This window comes from Macaca nemestrina, chromosome 14 (assembly GCF_043159975.1).
Source record: "Macaca nemestrina isolate mMacNem1 chromosome 14, mMacNem.hap1, whole genome shotgun sequence".
Taxonomy (NCBI): domain Eukaryota; kingdom Metazoa; phylum Chordata; class Mammalia; order Primates; family Cercopithecidae; genus Macaca; species Macaca nemestrina.
This window is the reverse complement of record NC_092138.1, coordinates 92,433,802-92,457,504: the sequence shown is the minus strand read 5'-3', so window position 1 is coordinate 92,457,504 and position 23,703 is coordinate 92,433,802. Positions and strand designations below refer to the sequence as shown.

Here is a 23,703-nt window from a genome sequence, read left to right as displayed (position 1 = left end):
GAAAAAAAGAAAATACAAAAATTAGCCGGGCGTGGTGGCACATGCCTGTAATCCCAGCTACTTGGGAGGCTGAGGCAGGAGAACTGCTTGAACCTAAGAGGCAGAGGTTGCAGTGAGCGGAGACCATGCCATTGCACTCCAGTCTGGGCAACAGAGTGAGACTCCATCTCAAAAAAAAAAGAAAGAAAGAAAGAAAAAAAAGAAGTGCAGAGGTGGCAGAGTCCTGGACACATTGAGTCCTGGTTATCATCTTGCAAGAAGGAGGTCAAGGCTAGAAAGGTAGGATGGGAAGGGTCTTTGGGTAAAGAACATGATGAGGATCCGTGAGTTAAAAGTAATGGCTTACTTACCAGTGCTTATCATGTGCCAGGCATTGTGTGAAGCAAAACTCTTACAACATAGACCTATGAAACCAGTTATCTTGTATCCCTTGTTTTAGAACCCAGGGAAAGTTAAGTGGCCGCAATTAATTCCCGTAGCTACTAAGTGGCAGGGCAGGGATCTGAAGTCCCCCAACACATCAGTTTCAACCCCATATCTTTATCCAATCTGCTTCACCACCCTGGAGCCACAAGGGACAGGGCAAAAGCCAACACTTATCAATACTGTCAAGGTGTGGAGAAGAGCCACTGATTTCTTGCCATCTGAAGCCTTCTCCCTGTGCCTTGATTTTTAATTTGTATGCCATTGGACAGCACTTCTCCAATAAGCACATAGGTCATTTGTTCTGAATATTTAAAGGGAGTCCGACTATCCCTCCGCGAGTTTTCGAGTTGCCCAAACACCAAAAACCACACGTGGTCAAAGCATCAACATCCTCAACAAGATTTATGTTCCAAGCACATGGCTGCTACTTGATTTATGGGGCCAGTGGAGCTGATCTAAGAGGAAGCGACCCTTTCAAGGGAAGGAGACATCATTATCATCAAATATCTCAATAATCATCTCAATCACAGTAAAAAAGGCACCGGGCCACTTCCTGCCCTAGCACTGGAAAGGAAGCGAAATTATTTGCTGTAATTTAATTTGGTAATTAACTAAACAATGCGAAGAGAAATTCCAGCAAGGATATAAATACTTTAAAAATCCCTGCATTAGTTGGTGAGGAGGATGTCAAAAACAAACAGGAACTCCGGGGAAGGCAAGAGGAGAGGGCGGTCAGGTCGGGGTGAGGTGGGTCCCAAGCTAAAAACAACAGTGGCCAAGGTGGTTTCTAATTACAGGCACTACCTCAGGCCAGCTCTGTGCTAAGCACTTTACACACGTTACCTCACTGAAGCCTCAAAACACTGAGGAGCGGAGGCAGCTGGAGAAGGAAGGACCTGCCTGAGGGCACACAGTGGGAAGTGACACACTCAACTCTTATCCCAAACCCGCATCTTCTCCTTCCACATCTCTCTGATTCCTGTCCAAAAGCATGACCTAGATAAACGGGGCTCTAGGAATAGCCAGGACAAATGGGGAAACTGAGGCAGGATTTGACATCCTCCCCTCCCCCACCTCCCCAAGTGTCCTAACTGCCAAGCTTGGGGGCTCCCAGCTGACCTGCCTGCAAGACTCCGATGGAGAACCGGGTAAGCTCGTGAAAAGTGATTTTGCAATCCTGTTTGCAGAAACCTGAGCAGTTGTCCTCCTGGGCCTGGCTCTAGCCTTTCTTCCTCTGGGAAACCCCCTAGACCTCTCACCTCCCCCAACAACACATACACACAACACACAAACACACACACACTGCTGTCTACACCAACTTCACCAATTTGTGGCTTCCCCAAAGGCTGAGCAGGCTGTCTCTCTAAGGGGGACCTTGGCGGTTCTCGGGAGGGAGGGAGGGAGGAGCAGCAGCTGAGACTTGTTGGAGTTCCGCCCTGCCCCACCTTAACCCAGCATGCCTGCTTCAACAAACACTCACCCCGTGACTTACACAGCAGAAACAGGCTCACAGGGGAAAATACCGTGCAAAAGATACATTTTAAGCACCTTAAAGAAATCTTTTTCTCTATTATCCCCTTTCTCTATTCATCAAAGCAGCTTCCTTAAAAACCCATGTTCAGACACCTTTTTTTCTGGCTGATATGAGACCCTGTGTATCTCCAAGAGAAAAATCATTCACATTAAAAATAATAATTTTTTTTCAAGGCAGGGTCTCATTCTGTCACCAAAGTGGGAGTGCAGTGGCACGATCATGGCTCCAACTCACTGCAGCCTCAACCTCCCGGACTTAAGCAATCCTCCCACCTCGGCCTCAAGAGTAGCTGGGACTACAAGCACACACCACCAGTCCCAGGTATTTATTATTATTTTTTTTTTTTGTAGAGATAGGGTTTTCCTATGTTTCCTAGACTGACTCTTTAATTCAGACCTTCCCCTACTCAGAACTACCTTCACCAAAGGCAGTAAGTTCTGGAAAGGGGTATGGCCAGAGGATCCCAAGACTGCTGCAAAGTGCATTAAGAAGACCATCAGTAGTAATAATGCAAATAATAAGTAAAAGCAAAACTGTAGCATTTATTAAATGTTTATGATGTGCAGACACTGTACTGTGTTCTTTCTCTGCATGTATAATTTTAATCTAGGCCGGGCGCGGTGGCTCATGCCTATAATCCCAGCAATTTGGGAGGCCAAGGAAGGTGGATCACTTGAGGCCAGGAGTTCGAGACCACCCTGGCAAACATGGTGAAATCCCGTGTCTACTAAAAATACAAAAATCAGATGGGTGTGGTGACACACACCTGTAATCGCAACTACTCGGGAGGTTGAGGCAGGAGAATTTCTTGAACCAGGAGGCAGAGGTTACAGTGAGCCGAGATCGCACCACTGCTCTCCAGCCTGGCCAACAGAGTGAGACCCTGTCTCAAAAAAAATTTTTTTTTAATTAATCTAATAACAGCCCTAAAAATAGGCATTATTATCCCCAATTTATAGTTAAGAATACTGAGGATCAGAGAAATAAGATAACTTTGTCCAAGGTCAAACAGCTGGTAGGTAGAGCAGCCAGAACTCAAAGCCAGGTCTGTTTGATGAACCTTAGACCACACACACCTCCTTACCCTGTCTGCTGTACTTAGCTTCCTTGGGATGGGAACGAGTTACTTGGTGCTTTCCCTAGCTCCTACCCCAAGCCCAGGATTCAGTGGCCATCAACAGATTTCTGTTCCAAATCTGAATCAAAACGCTATGGTCAAGGCCGGGCACGATGGCTCACACCTGTAATCCCAACACATTGGGAGGCTGAGGCAGGCCTCAGGAGTTGAGGTCAGGAGTTCGAGACCAGCCTGGCCAACATGGCAAAATCTAGTCTCTACCAAAAATTACAATAATTAGCCAGGCGTGGTGGCAGGCGCCCATAATCCCAGCTACTCGGGAGGCTCAGGCAGGAGAATTGCTTGAACTCAGGAAGCAGAGGTTCCAGCGAGCCAAGATTGCACCACTCATTCCAGCATGGGTGATGGAGTGAGACTGTCTCAAAAACAAACAAACAAACAAACAAACAAACAACCTTATGGTTACTCTGCTCAAAATGAAGTCCCTTAGCAAGCCCCTGCCTTGAAGGTACCTTCTAGGGGAGGATGGGAAAGGAATTACAATCAACATCCAAAAAGCCAGTGACCTATAGGGGGTGGAAAGAGATAGGCCCAGGACTGGCAGTCCATGAAATCATGTCTTCAAATGTGCCCTTCCTCTCATGGAGCCTGGATACCGCTGTACCTGCTCTCTTCTGTGCCCACCTCTGACTATTCTTGGACAGTGGGAAGATGGAGAATGATATCAGTGTAGAAGACCCTTCATTCATCACCTTCCCACCCCTCACCTGCTTAATTACACCTGCTTTCTCCATACTTCCACAATCCCTCAGGAGGTAGCCCTGCAGCTAGAGGGCAGGGCAGCAGAGTGCCTGACACCATAGGCTTTGGAGTTGGGAAGACCTGTATTCAAACCCTGGCTCTGCCCTTCCCAGCTGGGTGACCTTAGGCAAGTCACTCCTCCTCTCTGGAACTCAGTTTCCTCATCTGCAAAACAGAGATGAAAACAGGACTTCACGGGTCTACTGTGAGAACTAAATGGGCTGATGCTTGGAAAGCCTTAAGCCGAGTGACTGACCCATGGAAAGCACTCAGAAAGTGTGAGCTGCTAGATATTATCATTACAGCCCAGAGAGGTCATGCACCATGCTCAGGGTCACACAGCCAATGTGAGGCAGAGCAAATGCTAACACCAGGTTCTGGGCCTGGGCCAGGCTCCTTCCTGACACAGAGCTACTGTCCGGGGAAGCTGTGAGATGGCATAGTACAAGTGCTTATCATGCCCCAGCAGCTTCCCCAAGCCCACAGTTCATGAGCCAAGTACAAAGTCCCAACCAACAGGTTTGTTTTTCTTACACACACACACACAAAATCAAGTGCATCAGAGTGAAAGTTCCTAAACCTTGGCATCCTCCCCTATCCAGAGGTGAGTAGTGATCTCATCCCTGTGACTAAGCCACACCGACGCCAGGAGCCCTCTCTGGGAACCTGCAGGCTTGGCGTTGCTGGCTCCCAGGCCTAGGAGGAGCCAAGGCTGCAAAACTGTGATTCTTGCAGAGCTGGGAATTCTTGGTTCTTGGGGCTGAGAAGCAGGGTGGCTCTGAGAAGTGGGTGATGTTGCAGCCAAGGACCAAGATAGCCCTGGAGATCCAGGTTTGAATCCCAGCTCTGCCAGGAACTTGTCAGGAAGTTTTAGGCAAACCCAGGCCTCTATCTCCCTAATTCTAAAATGGATGGATTACACCAGAAGATTTCCAATGGTCTGTCCAGCTCAGATCTTTCTTAGCTCCTGTCCTGCCCACCAGGGGCCTTGGCCTAGCTAGGGAAGGAGCAAAGAAGGTACAAGTTAGCGGGCCATGGGCACTAAAACGTGCAGAAAAGGCCAGTGTTGCTGAAACAATTGGTGCGGCTCCCTGGAGAAGTTGGGAGCCGAATGGGGGTCCCAAAGCAGGAGGGGTGGAACTGGGAAGAAGAGAAAAATGATCCTGGTGGTCTGGGAGCTTGTCAGTAGCAGGGGGTCAGATGCACCAGACATCCTATAAAAGTTTCAATGAGTCAGGTCAGGAGAGAGGAAAAGCCTTCCTCCAGTACTTCAGCCACTACCTCCTCCCTCTCACTTAATTCCTCCCACCATGGGAAAGACAGACAGACGGACAACCAGGAGCACCTAGATTAAAAACTAGAAGACTGGGCGCAGTGGCTCACACCTGTAATCGCAGCACTTTGGGAGGTCAAGGCGGACGGATCACCTGGGGTCAGGAGTTCAAGACCAGCCCGGCCAACATGGCAAAACCCCATCTCTACTAAAAATACAAAGAAATTAGCCAGGCGTAGTGGCACACACCTGTAGTCCCAGCTACCGGGGAGGCTAAGACAGGGGAATCGCTTGAACTCGGGAGGCAGAGGTTACAGTGAGCTGAGATCACGCCACTGCACTCTAGCCTGGGCGACAGAGTGAGATGCCATCTCAAAAACAAACAAACAAACAAACAAAAACTAGAAAAAGCCAAGAAACCTAGTTACAGACTTTGCCCCAGAGTGGGCTCCTCCCAAAACCAAAAGGCAGCAGAAAATGGGGTGCTCCCCACAGCATGATGCAAGGTTCCATAAGGAGAGGTCAGGATGGACAGGTGTCTTCTGAGAGTTTAAAAAATATATATTCTGTCAAACACCATAAAGTAATACCTATAGCAAAGTCACCGCGTCATTGCAATGCATGGTTGTTACAGCAGGAAGCTACTGTGCTCTGTAATCCTCAATGGCTCCCTATTGCCTACATCTTTACGTTCACTCTGCTTATCATGGCATTCTAGGTCCTCGATTTGGGGTCCTGATGGTACTTTTCTGCTTTATTCCCATCACTACCTTACCCGCCCCCCAACTCCTGCTTCAACTCAATTACAGTCCTTAGCTGCTCCCCAAGCCCATCCTGAGCCTTTGCTCCCTGGGACTTCGATTCATTCTTAGTCTCCCTGCCATCCTTGCTGCTTTGCTTAAAAATCTACACCTATTGTTTCCACCAACCCGCTTCCCTCCTGGAGCCTGTTGACTCTCATCTGGCTTCTCCTAAGAATATAAAACACAGACCCCAGGGGCTGGGGATCAGACAGGTTCTGCCACTGAATTTGGGGTACAGTCTCAAGTGAGAAATTGGGTGCACACCTCCACACGCTCGTTTATAAAGCGGGCAGCGCAACCTCTCCCCACGTCAAAGGCTGCCGAGCCACTCAAGTGAGATAATGGAGCCATAGGGCTCTGCACAGCGTCAAGTGTGACACGAACTCAAGGGATTAGGGTGTCTATTTTTAACTCCCCACATCCTGGCTGAAAAACAAATCTCTCACACACCCTGCAGATCCCTATCAGAGGGGCTGACAGAGCCTTTTGGGAATTCTCTCCTCCCGGAAGCAGCACCAGCTTTGACGGCGTTCCCTCTGCCGGGAAAGGCTCTGAGGTCCTTGCTCCGGCCAGCGCCTGCTTCCATTATGTCTGGCTGGGTCCTGCTGCCCCTGGCAAATAGCCATTGTCTGGTGGACTCAGTTGTCACACATTCTACAGCCAGTGATAGTCAGACAAGGTCACCAAAGATGCTGAGAAGAGTCCCTCATTCATCTGCTTATTTATTTACTTATTCACATTCCCTCCCCTCCCCTCTTAAGAGGTGAGTCTTGCTCTAGGGTCACCCAGAGGGGAAAACCATGAGGCACCTGTGCTAGGATGCTCTGTCTAGGGACAGGGGTAGGGGCAGAGACAGATAAACTGATAAGGCAACAGTAAGTAGGACAGGAAGTAACAAAGGAACGATGAAGTGGTGACTCATGTCTGTAATCTCAGCACTTTGGGAGGCCGAAGTGGGAGGATTGCTTAAGTGGGAGGATTGCTTGAGGCCAGGAGTTCACTAGCCTGGACAGTACAGCAAGACCCCATCTCTACAAAAAAATTTTTAAAAAAATAGCTGGCCATGGTGGTGCTTGCCTGCAGTACCAGCTACTTGGGAGGCTGAGATGGGAGGATTGGTTCAGCCCAGGAGTTCAAGCTACAGTGAGCCATGATTGTGGCACTGCACTTCAGCCTAGGTGACAGAGCAAGACCCCATCTCAAAAAAATAAGAAAAACCCAAAGGAATGATAGGAGTATCTGAACATAAAACCAGCCTATCATCAATCTCTCTCCTCTCCCTCCAGTATCCTAGCATCCATCAGACCTCACTCCAAGATGAGTCTTTACTAGGTATCAGCCACTGTCACCTACAAGGAGAGAGGGCTTCCTACTTCAGGACAGAGATCTCTGACCTGGTCACCTGGCCCATCTGCACAGGCGTTCGCTACATTCTTAAGAACACTGCCGGCCAGGCGTGGTGGCTCATGCCTGTAATCCCAGCACTTTGGAAGGCCCAGGCAGGTGGATCACTTAAGGTCAGGAGTTTGAGACCAGCCTGACCAATATGGTGAAACCCCGTTTCTACTAAAAATATGAAAATCAGCCAGGCGTGGTGGCATGCACCTGTAGTCCCAACTACTCAGGAGGCTGAGACAGGAGAACTGCTTGAACCCAGGAGGCAGAGGTTGCAGTGAGCTGAGATCGTGTTACTGCACTCCAGCCTGGGCAACAGAGCGACACTCCATCTCAAGAAAAAAAAAAAAGAAGGATGCTGCCATTCTCCCTGGTCCCACCCCCCTCACCCCCTACTGCCTGAGTTCACGCTTATCCAATGATAGTAACAGGGAAAGTGATTCCAACACAAGAATGTCAAAGAAAAAAAAAATCCTTACTCTGAATTGGGAGCCGTCAATAAGGACACCCTGCTTCCAGCACCCACTCTGAGCCCTGCCCGTGAGCACTGGACCTGGAGTGAGGGGAGTCAGGGAAGTCCTGAGCTGGGTCCCTCCAGCCACGGGAGCTGAGCTGTGTTTCCTCAGAGCCTTGGTTTCCTCAGCAGAAAGTTACAGGGGGACTGGGAGGGGACCCTCTGAAGAAAGCACCTTGCACACCAGAAAGTGTGGTATAAATGCTTTGTGTTTTAGCATACTTTTTTTTTTTTTTTTTTGAGACAGAGTTTCACTCTGTCACCCAGGCTGGAGTGCAGTGGTGCCATCTCAGCTTACTGCAGCCTCCGCCTCCTGGGTTCAAGCAATTCTCCTGCCTCAGCCTCCTGAGTAGCTGGGATTACAGGCATGCACCACCACACCTGGCTAATTTCTTTTTTGTTTGTTTGTTTTCCTTTTTTGTATTTTTATTAAAGACGGGGTTTCACAATGTTGGCCAGGCTGGTCTTGAACTCCTGACCTCAGGTGACCTGCTGCCTTGGCTTCCTAAAGTGCTGGGATCACAGGCATGAGCTAGCACACCCAGCGTTCATATGTATTCTTGGTCCTCATTTTTTTCTCTCCCTTTTGGCCTCTGAGGCTCAACAGTCCCCTCTGAACTCAGGGACAGATGTTTCTGTGAACTTTCTGGCCACAAATAATGGTGCAACCCTAGAAAAGCCATGTGACTCCTCGATGTCCATGTCTGTGGGGACCATGTCTGTGGGCCCCCCACACAATCCCAATGACCCCCACAGGCCCTTCACAAGTACTTTATAAACACTCTTTTTTTTTTTTTTTTTTTTTTTTTTGAGACGGAGTCTCGCTCTGTGCCCAGGCTGGAGTGCAATGGCCGGATCTCAGCTCACTACAAGCTCCGCCTCCCGGGTTTACGCCATTCTCCTGCCTCAGCCTCCCGAGTAGCTGGGACTACAGGCGCTCGCCACCTCGCCCGGCTAGTTTTTTGTATTTTTTAGTAGAGAGGGGGTTTCACCGTGTTAGCCAGGATGGTCTCGATCTCCTGACCTCGTGATCCGCCCGTCTCGGCCTCCCAAAATGCTGGGATTACAGGCTTAAGCCACCGCGCCCGGCCCTAAACACTCTTAAGAATTCTAAAGAAGCCGGGTGCGGTGGCTCATGCATACAATCCCAGCACTTTGGGAGGTCAAGGTGGGAGGATTGCTTGAGCCTAGGAGTTCAAGACCAGCCTGGGTAATATAGTGAGACCTCATCTCTACAAGAAGAACAATTTTTAAATTAGCCAGGCATGACGGCACGCGCCTGTAGTCCCAGATACTCTAGGGAGGCTAAGATGGGAGGATCACTTGAGCCCAGGAGGTGGAGGTTGCAGTCAGCCAAGATCACGCCACTGCACTCCAGCCTGAGTGACAGAGTGAGATCCTGTCTCAAAAAAACCAATAATAATTCTAAAGAACAGGTGAATTTGGCTATTCTCATTTGAGACCTGAAATTCAGCCCGTAGCTGGGGACGGACACTGACAGGTGGCTTTCCCCAACCTGCTTCTAGGCCCGTCCCACTTGATGCCACACAGCCAGAATAAAGTTTTTTTTTAAGAAGCAGGTCAATAACAATCCAAATGATGGGGCCGGGCATGGTAGCTCATGCCTGTAATCCTAACACTTTGGGAGCCTGAGGTGGGTAGATCACTTAAGCTCAGGAGTTCGAGACCAGCTTGGGCAACATGGGGAAACCCTGTCTCTACAAAAAATACAAAAATTAGCTGGGCATGGTGGCGAGCACCTGTAGTCCAAACTACTCGAGAGGCTGAGGTGGGAGGATCGTTTGAGCCTGGGAGGCGGAGGTTGCAGTGAGTCAAGATCATGCCACTGCACTCCAGCCTGGGCAACAGAAGGAGACCCTGTCTCAAAAAAAAGAAAGAAAAGAAAAGAAAAGAAAGAACAATCCAAACGAAGCAGATAAGTCCTCTGCAAACCATAGGCATCTCTCCATCTGTTACTTGTCGCTTGCTAGAGCCAGCCCTGCCCAGAGCTGACTGCGAGGCTCCCCCACTTGACTGTGTTGAGGAGCAGGGTGCAGGCACAGCAGTTGGAGCAGGAGTGGAAAAATCATGCCTGATTCAAAGCTAGTCCAACTCTACAAAGCTTTCCAAGCATTCACTAGGGCATTTACTAGAGCAATTTCTAGAGCCCAGAGCCCATCACAGGGGACAGGCAAGCAGACAATGCCAGTCAAAGCAGGGCAGTTAGTAAGAAAGAGCTGCAAGCCAGGACCTCAGTGGGGAACGGCTCACCCTTAGAGGGGCAATGAGACCAAATGGAGGTGAAATTGGTGCTACACCCAGAGGGGCAGGAAGAATTTGGGCAGTAAGCAGTGGCAGAGAGAAAAGGGCATTCTGGAAGTCACAGGCAAAGTCCAGGCAACATAAAACCTGAAGAGCAGAGAAAGAAGAGGCAGGGAGGAAAACTGGAGCCAGCCATGGGGCTGTGTTTGCCAGGCTAGGGAGCTTGGCTTTGATCTCGTGGTTAACAGGAAGCCACTCACATGACAGTAAGTGGCCAGCAGAGGCTGCGGTTACCAAGGGTTACTTCAGGAAGCTGTGCTGCTGGAGGCTCACCTGGGATGGGAAACGGGCAGCTGGACCCCCTCAGCCAGCTGCTCGCTCCAGGGAGAGGTTAGAATCATTCAGGTCAGATTCAGGAAAGGCTGAGGAAGCCCAGAGGAGAGATATATGATGGCTTGGAAGGGAGACAAGGTCCTTATGTGTCCCCCTTGTCTCCTGGTCAAGACTACCCAGGGCTGAGAGAGGCTGCAGTGGGGTAGGCCCTAGTGCCCCCACACTCCCCCTTGGCTCCTGCCCTTGACCCCCCGTCATTCCCACCGTCACCTTCTTGCAAGGATCAGGGTGCAAAATACTGTGTAATTCTAAGGTAAGTGATCTCCCCCTCCCCTGGGCTTCCTCCACTACCTGTCCCCCACTGGACTGCCCCTAGGTGTCCCGGCCCCACTGGCCACCATTCCCATAAGAGCCTTTCTGGCCCCTTTCATAGTAATTCCCATGGAGCACTCTGCCCTCCAGCCCAACTCAACCCTTCACCCATGCCCTGAGCCCATAACCTCTCCCTAGAAATGCAGAGAGGAAATGCAGACAGAGTCCAACTTGTGAACGTCAAGGTGGGAAAGAACCTCAGAGATCTGGCCAAAAAGCCCCACCTCCAGCCCCTTTACAGAAGAGAAACCTAACATTGTAAGAGATGACCAGCCCTGCCCAGGATCACACAGCCCGATCATGGCCCAGGTCTTCAAGCTTCCAGGTGAGGGCTCTGGCACCAAAGCCACAACCAGGTAGGGCAGAAAAATAGTAAGGCATAAAATAGACTGCAAAAAAGGCCATTGTCAAGGCACCTGGATTCAGGTCCTGACTTTTATCACCATGCCATCCCCTGCCCACATACACACACTGGGGCTTTGGAAATGTCACTGTAGTTTCCTGGACTCCAGTGACCTCTTTCATAAAATGAGGTGTTTAATAATTTTGTGCTTTCAGCAGGATCAAACAGGTCCAAGGCAGAACAAGCACCCTGTCTACAGCACAGCTGGTAGGCCAGAATTGTGACACAGTGGGGGTCTATGTGATTCCTTACCCTGTATCTCCTGAGTCAGCCCAGGCCAGGCAACCTCACATTTTCCCCAGACATTTCTCCAGAGCTGCCCAATGGCCCACAGAGCAATCCTCCAAGGGAAAGGATGGCGATAAAAAACACAGATGGGCACACAACAGAACCACCCCACTCCTCTCCCCCCGAGATGAAGGCCCAACACCTTCTCCTAGAGGGCCAGAGGCCACCATAGGAGGATGGAGGAAGAAGGTGTAGAGGCGAGGGAGAGGTTTCCGCCAGCCTCTCCAGGGTCCCCACCACTGCGGGTGAAAAACCTGAGCAGAGGCTGGGTACGGTGGCTCACACCTACAATCCCAGCACTTTGGGAGGCTGAGGCAGGAGCATCAGGAACTCAGGAGATCGAGACCATCCTGAGCAACATAGCAAGACTTCATCTCTACTAAAAATTTAAAAATTAGCAAAGCATGGTGGCATGTGCCTGTAGTCCCAGCTACTAAGGAGGCTGAGGTGGGAGGATCACTGGAGCACAGGAGTTTGAGAGACCTCAGTGAGCTATGATAGTACCACTACACTCCAGCCTGGGCGACAGAGTGAGTCCCTGTCTCCAAAATAAAATAACCTGAGCACGAGGGCCTCATCTAAGGCACACCAATCCTAGAAAGCAGAGGCCAGTGATCTTGGGGGTGCCACGGGTCTGCCCGCAAGCACATCCACTTGTGGCAGGAGAAGCTTTGCCAGGGCTCCCATCAGCCAAGGGCCTGCTCCATTCCACCCACCAGTGGATGGAAGAGCATGCCCATCTTAACTTGGGAGAAAGCCCTAGAAAGGAAAAGTGATCAGCTCCAGAGAGTGAAGCCAAGACTAAATTCAGATCTGTTGAAACCTATATTCCACATCCTCTTCCTAAGAGTACCTTAGTGCTATGGCCCTCAAACTGTGACCTGCAGGGAAATGGCCTGGGCTGGGTGGGGGTGGGGGTGGGGGGTGGTTTAAAGTGCAGATCCGAGGGCCTGGAGTAGAGATGAGGAATCTGCATTTTAACAGGTGATCCAGGTGCTTGTGATAAAAGCATTGCTGTCACACACTAGTCCCAGGCACACAGTCATGCACGTGCACACGCACGCGGGCACACACATACACACACACACAGAGGCATGTATGCAAGCAAAGGTCAAAAGCGAAGCATGTGCTCTAAAGACAGATACAGAGGCTGAGTTTGGTGCACAGCCCAGCCAGCCTCTTGCCAGTTGTAGGATCTTGGGTAAGTCCCTTAACCTCTCTAAACCAGTTTCTTTATGCAAAATGAAGGTAAGAAAATAATCAACCTCATGGGTTTGTTTTATGGGTGCAAGAAAATAATATGTGTAAAGTCCTCAGGGCAGGGTCTGACATATAATAAACACTCAATAAACAGTGCTATGATCATTACCAACCTCAGTGCCTGTGTGTTGAATACTGAAGGGACGGAACAGAATGCCAGGCACCAGGGGACCACAGTGAATAATTGAGACAGTAAGAGATGCCCCAAGGGTTGTTCCAGAGCCAGTGGATAGAAGTCATAGAGACACAGATTTCTGTCCCAAACAGGAAGAATGTTGCTCAATCATGAAACCAAGAGTTTCCCAATCATGAAACCAACTCTCTAGTGAATTCACTGTTACTATAGGACCCTAGCAAAAAAAGACTAGATGTTCACCAAGTAGGGACACAGCACCAGGGAAGGAAGAATGGGGGGATAGGGGGGCAAGGTGATCTTGAAGGTGACTTTGGGCCAGGTTCTGCAGGTCAGCCCTTTTCCCCATCATGCTGGTTATTTAGTTCATTTGCTCTTCCTTGCCATTTACAATAGTTACCTCCAGGTGTCTAAAAGGGGGTGGGGAAAGGGGGAGAGATCAGGATAGACAGAAGCCTTGTACATTCTGAATAGTTCATTGCAGGGATAAGAACATGTGAGGCTGTTTAAATCCAAGCCTACAAACCCACTGAAATTGTGGGTGTGTGCACTGTGCACTTTTCTCAAAAGGACTGATTAAGAGGGGCTGGTCCTTACCAACTTTCTAGAAGAGGGGAAACTGAGGCACGAGGATGCTGGCTCTCTCAGACAGCAAGAGGGCACAAGCTCCAGGGTATAGATTGGCTGCACAAGACGGCTGTCCTATGAGCCAGGCGCCTTCAACGCCTCACCTTGAAAAAGCCTCCCTATATCCCCCTTGGACGGGACCCTTGAGCTCTGAGAGGTTAGGAAACCTGCCCACAGATACACAGCTAGTGAGCCGCAGGGCTCGATGTTGGAACCCAGGTTCCCTGGGCTCAAGAGGTAGGTGTTTGGTTCCATTTTTTTACTCTTAGGTGTTCTGTCCTGGGTCAATAAAACACGGAAAGGAGTTAACATTAAGAAGGAATAATGTTAAAGATTGGTCCTTATTGGTGACAAGCTACCTACTCACCCACTCACTATCAAAATTAAAGTAAAATTTCCCTCCTTAACAGCAGAAGGGGCCAGAGCGAGAGGAGTTTCCATATGGCTCACACTAGATAGCTCAAGAGTGGACCATCCTGAGACCAGAACACCCTGCAGTCATTCCCACCAGGCTGAGCATTGGAACCAGGTGGCGTTGGTCCCTGTTCCCACTCTGCTGAGCCCAAGCTGTTTTCACGGAAGATGGGGTCCAGAGCAGCCCAGGAAAAGGAAAAGAGACCTCACTTCAACGACCCAGCCCTGTCGCCTCCCTGATAATTTAGGATTGGCTAGGATTGAACAAAAACACCCAAAACTTGGGTGCCCCAGGGGGTGCCTGGCTCTGGGTGGAGAGGTTTGGTTGGCTGCCCCATCACCAATCCCCAGGGTGAGCTGAGGAAGGTCTGAAGTTTGGCAGAGCGCTGGAAGCCTTGGGGATCGGTAGGCTGGCACCCCCCATCCCCAACTCCCGCCGCCCGCGGGCCCCAGCTGGGGACGCCTTCCTCGTGATCCCCTATGTTGTACTCTCCCGAGAAAACAGCGCCAGCCCTGGGTCCCAGCGGTCGAGATCTGGGCAGGGCACACAGGAAAGTTTAAAGGGTCAATGTATCGCGCAGATTTCCCTACGGGAGAGGGGACTGTAGGGTAACAGCGGGGTAAATAAAGCAAAGTCGCCGCCCATTCCTCAGTCCCCTACCCCAACACCTCGCATCGGACCCCCGGATCCTCCCGAACCCGGGATGCTGCTCGGTTCCCGGCAACCACCCAGGCCCCCTCCACCTGAGCCGCGGCCACCAGCTTTTACCTCTACGCGCGGGCCGGGCCGCTGGGCGCTGCCATCCCAAAGGCTCCGGAGCCCGAACGGCCCAGGGCCAGGGTTGCGAAGCGGCGGAGTCGCGGAGTCGCCGGGTGGCTGCAGGAAAGTTTCCGTCGCGCCAGCTGAGCCGAGTGGAGCTGGGCGGGCGGAGTAGGCGGCTGGCCAGGCAGGAGCGCGCTCCGGCGGGCTCCGCGCCTCCCCCGGCGCCGCCGCTCTCTGGCTCCCGGGCTCCCGCGGCCACCCGGCCTGCCCAGCCCTGCCAATCGCAGGCCCAGCCCCCCACGGCTCCGCCCGCAGGCCGGGGACCCAGCGAGGGCGGGGAGCGGAGGGGCGGGGGCGCACCTGTTTGGTCAATCGACCTCCCCACCACCGCCCCGCCCAGGCCGGACTGGGCAGAGCCCAGGCCCTCAGCTCAGAGCACACACTCCCCAGCCTAGTGCTGGCCCAAGATGCCGGCGGGACCACACGCCCCCTCCCCTCCCGGAGTCCGCAGGCCTTCAGGAGTCCAGAGATAAGCTCTGCTTCCGTTTCGGTGCTATGAGGGTACGGGACCCGGGAGAGGGCCGCGACTTTGCTTTACTTATCCCTCTTCCACCCTACAGCTCCCCTTCCCGCTAGAATCTTCCCGCATCCGCTGACCCCTTAAACTTTTCTGTGCGCCCTGCGTGGATCTCCAACCTCAGGAGCCGAGGACTGATGGGGGAACTAGAGCTTTGGAAGGGGACAGTGCGGGATGTCACAGGGAAGGCACCCTAGCACTCCCACCAACAGAAACTCCCGAGGACTCTGGCTGGCTGGAGGGAACTTCCCGCGAACGTCTGCGACCCGCTTCAGCAAGCCCCCAAACTTCTCTTCGGGCCACAACAAATATTAAAACGTGACTATAATATTGACCCATTTCCCAGATAGGCACACTGAGGCCAGAGCAGGGCAAACACTTTTCGGACCGTGGTGGCGAGGGACAGCGACGTTTTCCAGCTAAAGGTGGGTTTGCTGAGAGCTCCTGCCTCCTTTTCCCAGCCCTATGCGGATGCCTGTGTTCATCCTCACCTTGCCCCCAGCCGCGGATCTGGGGCCGAGGAGGAGAAACAGGCCCCGGGCAAGTGCATGGATAGGGCGAGGGCGCGCCCGCAGGCGCCCGGCCTTACCTCCGCAGCAGAGCGTGTCGTCGCAGAGCGCGCAGGCCGGAGGCCCCAGCAGGGGCAGGGAGGCCCAGGCTAGGGGGCGGAAGGAGGCACCGCCGGCTCCCATCCCTGACGGCCTCGGCAGTGCCTCGGCCAGGGGGCCTGCCACCCTCCGCGGCACCTGTAGGGCCAGCGCGGTGCCCGCGGCCTCCGCCTCCGGGGTCGGTCCCCGGCCAGGCCCGGGGTGAGGGGTGCGCAGGGCTCCCGGGCTCCTCAAGCTGTCCCGGCTCGGAATCTCACGGCGGCGCGCAGGTCGAGCTGGGCAGGGCGCTATTTTTAGCGAGAGCTGCTCTCCCAGTCGGACAGACCGAACAAGTTAATTCGGCCGCTGGGGACGGGCCTGCACGGTGAACTCCCCGAACGGCAGCCGCAGCTCTACTGAAAGCTGATCCTTCGCATTCCTGCCTCTCGAGGCGGGAGGGCGGGAGGACGCCTGTAATTCCAGGGGGAAGCCAGCGTCCTCTCCGAAGACAGCGCCTGGGCCCAACTGCACGCCAAAAATGGGGCTCTTTAAATTGGCTCTGAAACCTGGCGGGACTTGATGCTGATCCCAAGCCGCAGACGATGTCCCATAAAAAGTCCATCTACTGTCTCACCCTTCTCACCGGTCTCCAGTACTGGGAAGAGCCTCCTAGAAATGGGGTCTCAGCCCCAGCACCCGACAGAAGCTGGCGCAGTCATCACTCAGGAGCTACTTGTTGAATGAAGGCAGGAAGCAGTGAAATCCGATACCAGGGTCAGTAGAAGTCTTCAGAGCATATGCGATGGATGCACAGGATGGCTTTGAAATCTGATAGAACCCCTAATCCAACACTTTCTAGCTGTGCGACCTTGGCAAATCATCTCACCTCTGTGCCTCAGTTTTATCTTCTGCAAAAAGGGAGTTTTAGAACTCCAAGAGACAGTATGCAAGAAATCCTTTTGTAAACAAAAGGGTTATGTGAATGTTCGTGCAAAACGTGATGAGAGAGCCGCAAAGGTGAACACAAGTTTCTACTCTCAGGAAGTCACTAGCACTCTTCTAATTCGAGAGAGGAGGTGCTAAGGACCCCAAAATGTACAATCACAGCATCTGGTATTAGCCTAAGGATAGATAAATTGGTCAGTGGACTAGAATAGAGGCTGCAAAAATAGACCCATACAGGTATGGAAACTTGATATGTAGCGGAGATGGCCCCGCAGGTCAGTGGGAGAAGGGTAGACTTTTCTATAAAGGGTGCTAGAGCGATCTAATGTCCGTATTAGAAAAAGATTAGCTGAATCCCTACATCACACCATGCATAAAATTTCAGTTCCAGGTGTACTGAAAACTTACACACACACAAAACTCATAATAGTCAAGGATGTCTTAAAGAAGATCTCAAAAGCATAAATCATCAAGAAAAACATCAATACATTTAATTAAAATTCAAAACTTCTGTTTATAAAAAGATACTTGCAACATGATATCCAAAATATGCAAAGGCTTTCTACAAACCAATTTGCAAAAGAAACAATGGGAGATTGGGCAAAATATATGAACAGGCAGTCCACAGAAAAAGAAACGTGAATGGCCAATAAACATAGGCAAAGATGGTCAGTCTCACTAGTAATCAGAAAAATAGTAAACAAAACCACAGTAAAGTGCCACTTCACACCTGTCAGATGGGCGCAAAAACAAAGAAGTGGGACAGCAGGAGTCTGGAGAACTGTCCCATGCTGCAGGCAGGAGGGGAAATGGGTACAGCCACTCTGGGAAACAATTTGGCAGCATCTAGAATTGTTGAAGTGCACATACCCCAGTGACTCAGAGTCTTGACATGGAGACCCTCTTGCTCATTGCTCATTTTTTTTGAGATAGCATCTCACTCTTTCAACCAGGCTGGAGTGCAGTAGCATGATGTGATAATACCTCACTGCAACCTCAACCTCCCAGGATCAAGGGATTGTCCCACCTTAGCATCCTGAGTAGCTGGGACTACAGGCACACACCACCATGACGGGCTAATTTTGTTTGTTTGTTGTAGAGATAAGGTCTCACTATTTTGTCCAGACTGGTCTCAAACTCCTGGGCGCAAGCGATCCTCCTGCTTTGGCCTCCTAAAGTGCTGGGACTACAGGTGTGAGCCACTGTGCTCATCCTAGGTTTTATTTCTTGACCAGGATAGGAGACACACAGTGTTTGTCTTATTCTTCATCACTTTTTTTTTTCAGGTGCAGAGCAGCATGGTGGGGGGCCACATAAAACCCGGTCCTACTCTGAACTTCAGTTTCCTTATGTTAATAACATGGTCATCCTTTCTGGGAAAAACCTAGCACAAAGCCTGGCTCATGAGGAAGTGCTCAGCAAATCTTAAGAACATGAATAGCCCAGTCTGCAGTCTTCACTGGGGTCCTTCACACCCTAGTCCTAGTCAGCTGAGACTGCCCCCACCCAACCACCAGCAAACAACCAGGTCTCCCAAGTCCCCCAAGCTCTACCATGCCCCAGGAATTTGCACACACTGTTTACTCTTCCTAGAATGCCTGTCCTCCCTATCTCTACCCAGTCAGTGCCTACTTCTCCTATTACAATGCAGCTCAGGCATTCCAGCCCATGGGAAGCAGAGGGTTCCCACCATACCCACCCACTCCACCATCTATATTTATCACATTGTAGATTGTTGCGCCTAGCTATGGGTCTCTCTCCTGGAGCAGACTGTGAGCTCTTCCAAGTCACAAACCTTGCAGCCCCACCACCTGCATGGGGCCTGGCCTCAGGAAAGTTTATTGAATGAAGAAAAGGACTGAGTGACCCAAAGACTCAGAAACCAAAAGGGATCATTCCAAACTGTCAAAAGGAAAAAGCAACCCCACCACCTGCTGGACTGACTGACTGGTCTTCATTGAGTGTTCTTGATGGGAATGTGAACTTCAAAGTCAAAGAGTGCCTATAATCCCAGCACTTTGGGAGGCCGGGGCAGGTAGATCACCTGAGGTCAGGAGTTCGAGACCAGCCTGGCCAACATGGTGAAACCCCATCTCTACTAAAATACAAAAATTAGCTGGACATGGTGGTGCACACCTGTAATCCCAGCTACTAGGGAGACAGACAGGAGAACTGCTTGAACCTGGGAGGGGAATGTTGCAGTGAGCCAAGATTGCACCATTTGCACTCCAGCCTGGGTGACAGAGCAAGACTCCATCTCCAAAAAAAAAGAGTGCTGCATTCATATCCAGGCTGACCCGCTTGTCAGTTGTGTGACCTAGACTATGCTACTACATCGCTGTGAGCCTGTTGCTGGGTTTACACAGCCAACATTGACTAGAGATTATCACAAGGGGTTATTACAAAGATTCAGTGAGATCATAGTGGCAAAATGTGTGGCTCCGTTCTCGGTACAGGTAGCAATTATATGACTATGGTCAAGAGGAAAATGTTTGCAGGGGAGGATGGAAGGAACTTGATCAGATTACTGTGAAAGTGGGAGGGCCGGGCATGGCGGCTCACATCTGTAAATCCAGCACTTTGAGAGGCTGAGGCGGGCAGATCACCTGAGGTCAGGAGTTTAAGACCAGCCTGGTCAAAATAGTGAAACCCCATCTCTACTAAATATACAAAAATTAGCTGGTGTGGTGGTGCATGCCTGTAGTCCCAGCTACTCGGGAGGCTGAGGCAGGAGAATCGCTTGAACCTGGAAGGTGGAGGTTGCAGTGAGCCGAGATTACGTCTCTGCACTCCAGCCTGGGCAACAGAGTAAGACTCTGTCTCAAAAAAAAAAAAAAAAAAAGAAAAGAAAAGAAAAGAAAAGAAAAGAAAACTAATAAAGAAAGAAAGAAAGCGGGCAGCAGATCAAAAATTCCAGGGGGCCGAGCACAGTGGCTCATGTCTGTAATCCCAGCACTTTGGGAGGCCAAGACAGGAGGATCGCTTGAGCCCAAGAGTTCAAGACCAGCCTGGGCAACATGGCAAGACCCCATACCTACAAAAAAAATGAAAAGACAATTAACCGGGCATGTTGGCATGCATCTGTGATCCCAGCTTCTTGGGAGGCTGAGTTGGGAGAATCACCTGAGCCCAGGAGGTCAAGGTTATAGTGAGCCATGTTCACGCCATTGCACTCTAGCCTGGACAACAAAGAGAGACTCTGTCTCAAAAAATACAACAACAACAACAACAACAACAACAAAATTCCAAGAGGAGCCAAGCACAGTGGTGAGCATGCCTACAGTCCCAACTACTTGGAAGGCTGAGGCAGGACGATCCCTTGAGCCCAGGAGTTTGATGCTGCAATAAGCTACAATCACGCCACTGCACCCCAGCCTGGGCAGCAGATGAGACTCTGTCTCAATTATTTAAAAAATTCAGGGGTGTTCTCCAGTTCTGAACAAAAACACACCCATGGAGGCTGGCCCAGGAGATGAGAAGGTCAAAAACATGCGTGAAGTTAGTGCTTCTGGTGCTCTTTCCTCCTGTCCTTTGTCCCACCCCCTGGGTGAGGCGCTGTACAACACTTCAGAACTATAGACCCTCTTCTCTGTCTCCCCATCCGCTCTGGCTCCCTGCAGTCTGTTCTCACATGTAGCCCGGGGATTCCAATCTGGACCCGTCTTTGCCTTGCCAGCTTCCATCTGTAGGGGCGACAGAGCCTGCAGCACCTTCCCCAAGGGATGCCTCTGAAGTGATTTACCAAACACATCGTCTGCACTATATCTGCAAAATCCACATGTGTCCACTTGTCAAGTTCTTCCATCAAGGCAACATACAGGATAGCAAATTGCTTATGGTTCAGGCTCTAGATGATGAATTGGCTAATGTTACATGTTGTACAAGCAAACAAATGTATAAAGTTGACAGGGCTATATGGTCACTGGAAAAGAACAACGTGTACTTCAAGGAGCTAATGTGCCAATCCTCTTTGGTTCAGATCTCTCTGAACAATGTAATATTATCCTGGTGACATGGACATTAGCCACTGGGGCACTTTGTCCCATGCAAACGGCCATGCCAGGCAGGAAGCTGACCCAGTTTAAGATCTGCCATCTTTCTCTCTTTTTTTTTTTTTTTTTTTTTTTGAGACAGAGTCTTGCTCTGTCACCTAGGCTAGAGTGCAGTGGTGCAATCTTGGCTCACTGCAGCCTCCACCTCCTGAGTTCAAGTGATTCTCCTGCCTCAGCTTCCCAAGTAACTGGGGCTACAGGTACACACCACCATGCCCAGATAATTTTTGTATTCAGTAGAGACGGGGTTTCACCATGTTGGCCATGCTGGTCTCAAACTCCTGATCTCAAGTGATCTGCCTACCTCAGCCTCCCAAAGTGCTAGGATTATAGACGTGAGCCACTGGCACCTGGCCAGATCTGCAATCTTTCCTAATGGCTCTCAGGAAGGTCACCAATTACCTCCTTGTTGGTAATGCCATAGGATACATTTCCAACTCCATCTCACCTGATCTCTTTCTTGGCAATACTTAACCCCACAGAAACTTCTGTTCCCTTCCATCTTACCATACTCTCCCAGTTTGTCCCCTAGTTCCTTGGTCACTTCTCCTCCTTGGCTACCTCATCTGACTCCACTGGGCTGTAAAAGTTGGAGTTGGACACGGTCTGAGTCCCTCTTATTTTTCGAGACTCTCTCCACAGGCAAACTGAACTACACCCAGGCCGTGGCTTCAACCACTGTCCTTATGCAGATGATTCCCAAATGTTTATCTCCAGCCCAGTCCAGACACTGTGGTCTCCTGCCTGGACTTCACTAAGAACTGAGCCAGTTCCCTGCATCCACCTGGCCCCTCTCCATGTGGGTCCCCATCTACTAGCTCTCTTCATCAGGTTTTCAAAGCACAGATCTGGTCATATTACCCTCACTTCTGTTCAAAGCTTTCAATGATTTATTGTTGCCATCATGTGGCCTCCCAGATCCTGGCTGGTCAGGTCCTACCCACCTCCCCAGCCTCATTTCTTTTTTGGGTGTGGGGGAACAGAGTCTCACTATGTTGCCCAAGGCTGGAATGCGGTGGCACGATCTCAGATCACTGCAACCTCCACCTCCTGGCTTTAAGTGACTCTTGTGCCTGGCCTCCTGAGTAGCTGGAATTACAGACACGCATCACCGCAACCAACTAATTTTTATATTTTGGGTAAAGACAGGGTTTCACTATGTTGGCCAGGCTGGTATTGAACTCCTGGCCTCAAGTGATCCACCTGCCTCAGCCTCTCAGAGTGCTGGTATTACAGGTGTGAGCTACCATGCCTGGCCCCAGCCTCATTTCTTGCCATCTGCCCCCTCCCTCTCTGCCTTTAGCCACTCCAGCCAACTTCCAGATCCTCAAATATGCAACCCTTCCTCCCACGACACAGCCTTTGCATACCAGGTTCCCCTCTTCAGAACACGTTTTTCCCTTCCTTGGCCCAGTTAACTTCTCCCAGTGGAAGCCTAATGTCATTTCCTCAGGTAAGGCTTCCCTGGCCTCCCACATGACACACCCATGGCTCAAGTCACTTTCCTTCATGGTGTTCGTTGCAGTTGGTGATGGCACCTTCATCGTGTGGTCACTGAGTGGATGTGTCATGCTCCCGGGCTGGCATGCCTGGCTTTCCTCATTGTTATATCTCCTCCTACCCTCAGCAAGGGCATGTAGTAGGTGCTCAATGAATGTTTGTTGAATATTGATGGAGGTGGGCAAGGACGTCTGCTTGCCCACCTCCATCAATAGGCTCTGTTTATCTTTGTTGGACATTTCTGCCCATTGCTGTGAATGTAAGTTTGAATGTTTTGCCAGATGCTCTCTCATTTAATTCTTACGACTGCCTCTGAAAAGGCTCTAGTATCTATTCCTATTTGACAGATGAGGAAACTAAGGCTCAGAGTTTAAGCAATTTGCACAAGATCACACAGCATGTAGATGACAGAGCCTGTTCTCAAACCCCATCTATTTGATTCCAGATCATGGGTTTTGTAACCACAACACCCTTTTCACAGATAAGCTAGGGGTGGTGGGTCCTTACCTGATGATGGAAGTGAAACTCAAAACCACAGTGACTGAAGCATCATAGGATGAAGACCCAGGCCCACAAGACCCTGGAGCAGGGATGGCGTGAATGACAGGGGAGGAGTGGGAAGGAGGGGCCAGGAGGAGAGAGCATCTCCGATTTGTGTTGTGGGGGGGCATGACGGTCACGGAGCATAAACAGTAGAAATGCACAGACCTCACTTCTGCCTCTGAGGCATTGAGAATTCAATACCCAGAGAGAATGAGATGATGTCAGATACCATGCATGGAGGAAGGAACGGGTGATACTGAACAGGAAAACAGCTGTTTCCAGGGAAGACCTGTTCTGAGGGGGCACATCCCTGTCTGAGTCTAATCATTCTCAAATGCTTCGATTCCAACTCCACAGTTTCTCTCATACCCCAGGAAGGGAAGGGAAGGGAAGGGAGCAGGACTGGGCAGAAGGAGGAACTGAGCTTCCACGCAGTCAGTGCAAGCCTCAGCCCACCCTATACCTGGAGCTGGGATGGCCCTTCAGAGTCATCCTGAGCAGTGCCAAGCTTTTATGACCCTGAGTTGGTGAGTCATTGGATGTAGGACACCCCAGGAAGGAGGTGTCACCTCTGGGGAGGTGGTTGTCCATGGATTCTCCACATGCCTAAGTCAATGTCATTGGGCTCCTTTTGTGCCAGGCTCTGGGCTAGGTGCTGGAGACACAGATGCAGGGGGAAAAGACAGGTAACAATGTCATCAGGTTGTCCCCAAGCAGGACACTCCCATATGCTACTGAGCACTGCTGGTAATGGCTGAAACAGAGGTGGCAGCTATGGGGCTCTGCTACCAGCCTTGGGAGCGGGGCAGGAATGGCTCTA

General features: G+C 50.9%; 1 protein-coding gene across 2 annotated transcripts in view; it reads right to left on the bottom strand.

Annotated features, from left to right (window-relative positions):
* DAB2I (DAB2 interacting protein) overlaps positions 1-23,703 on the bottom strand; it is a 217,053-nt gene that overhangs the window by 170,187 nt on the left and 23,163 nt on the right. The gene's annotated exons all lie outside the window — the stretch shown is intronic.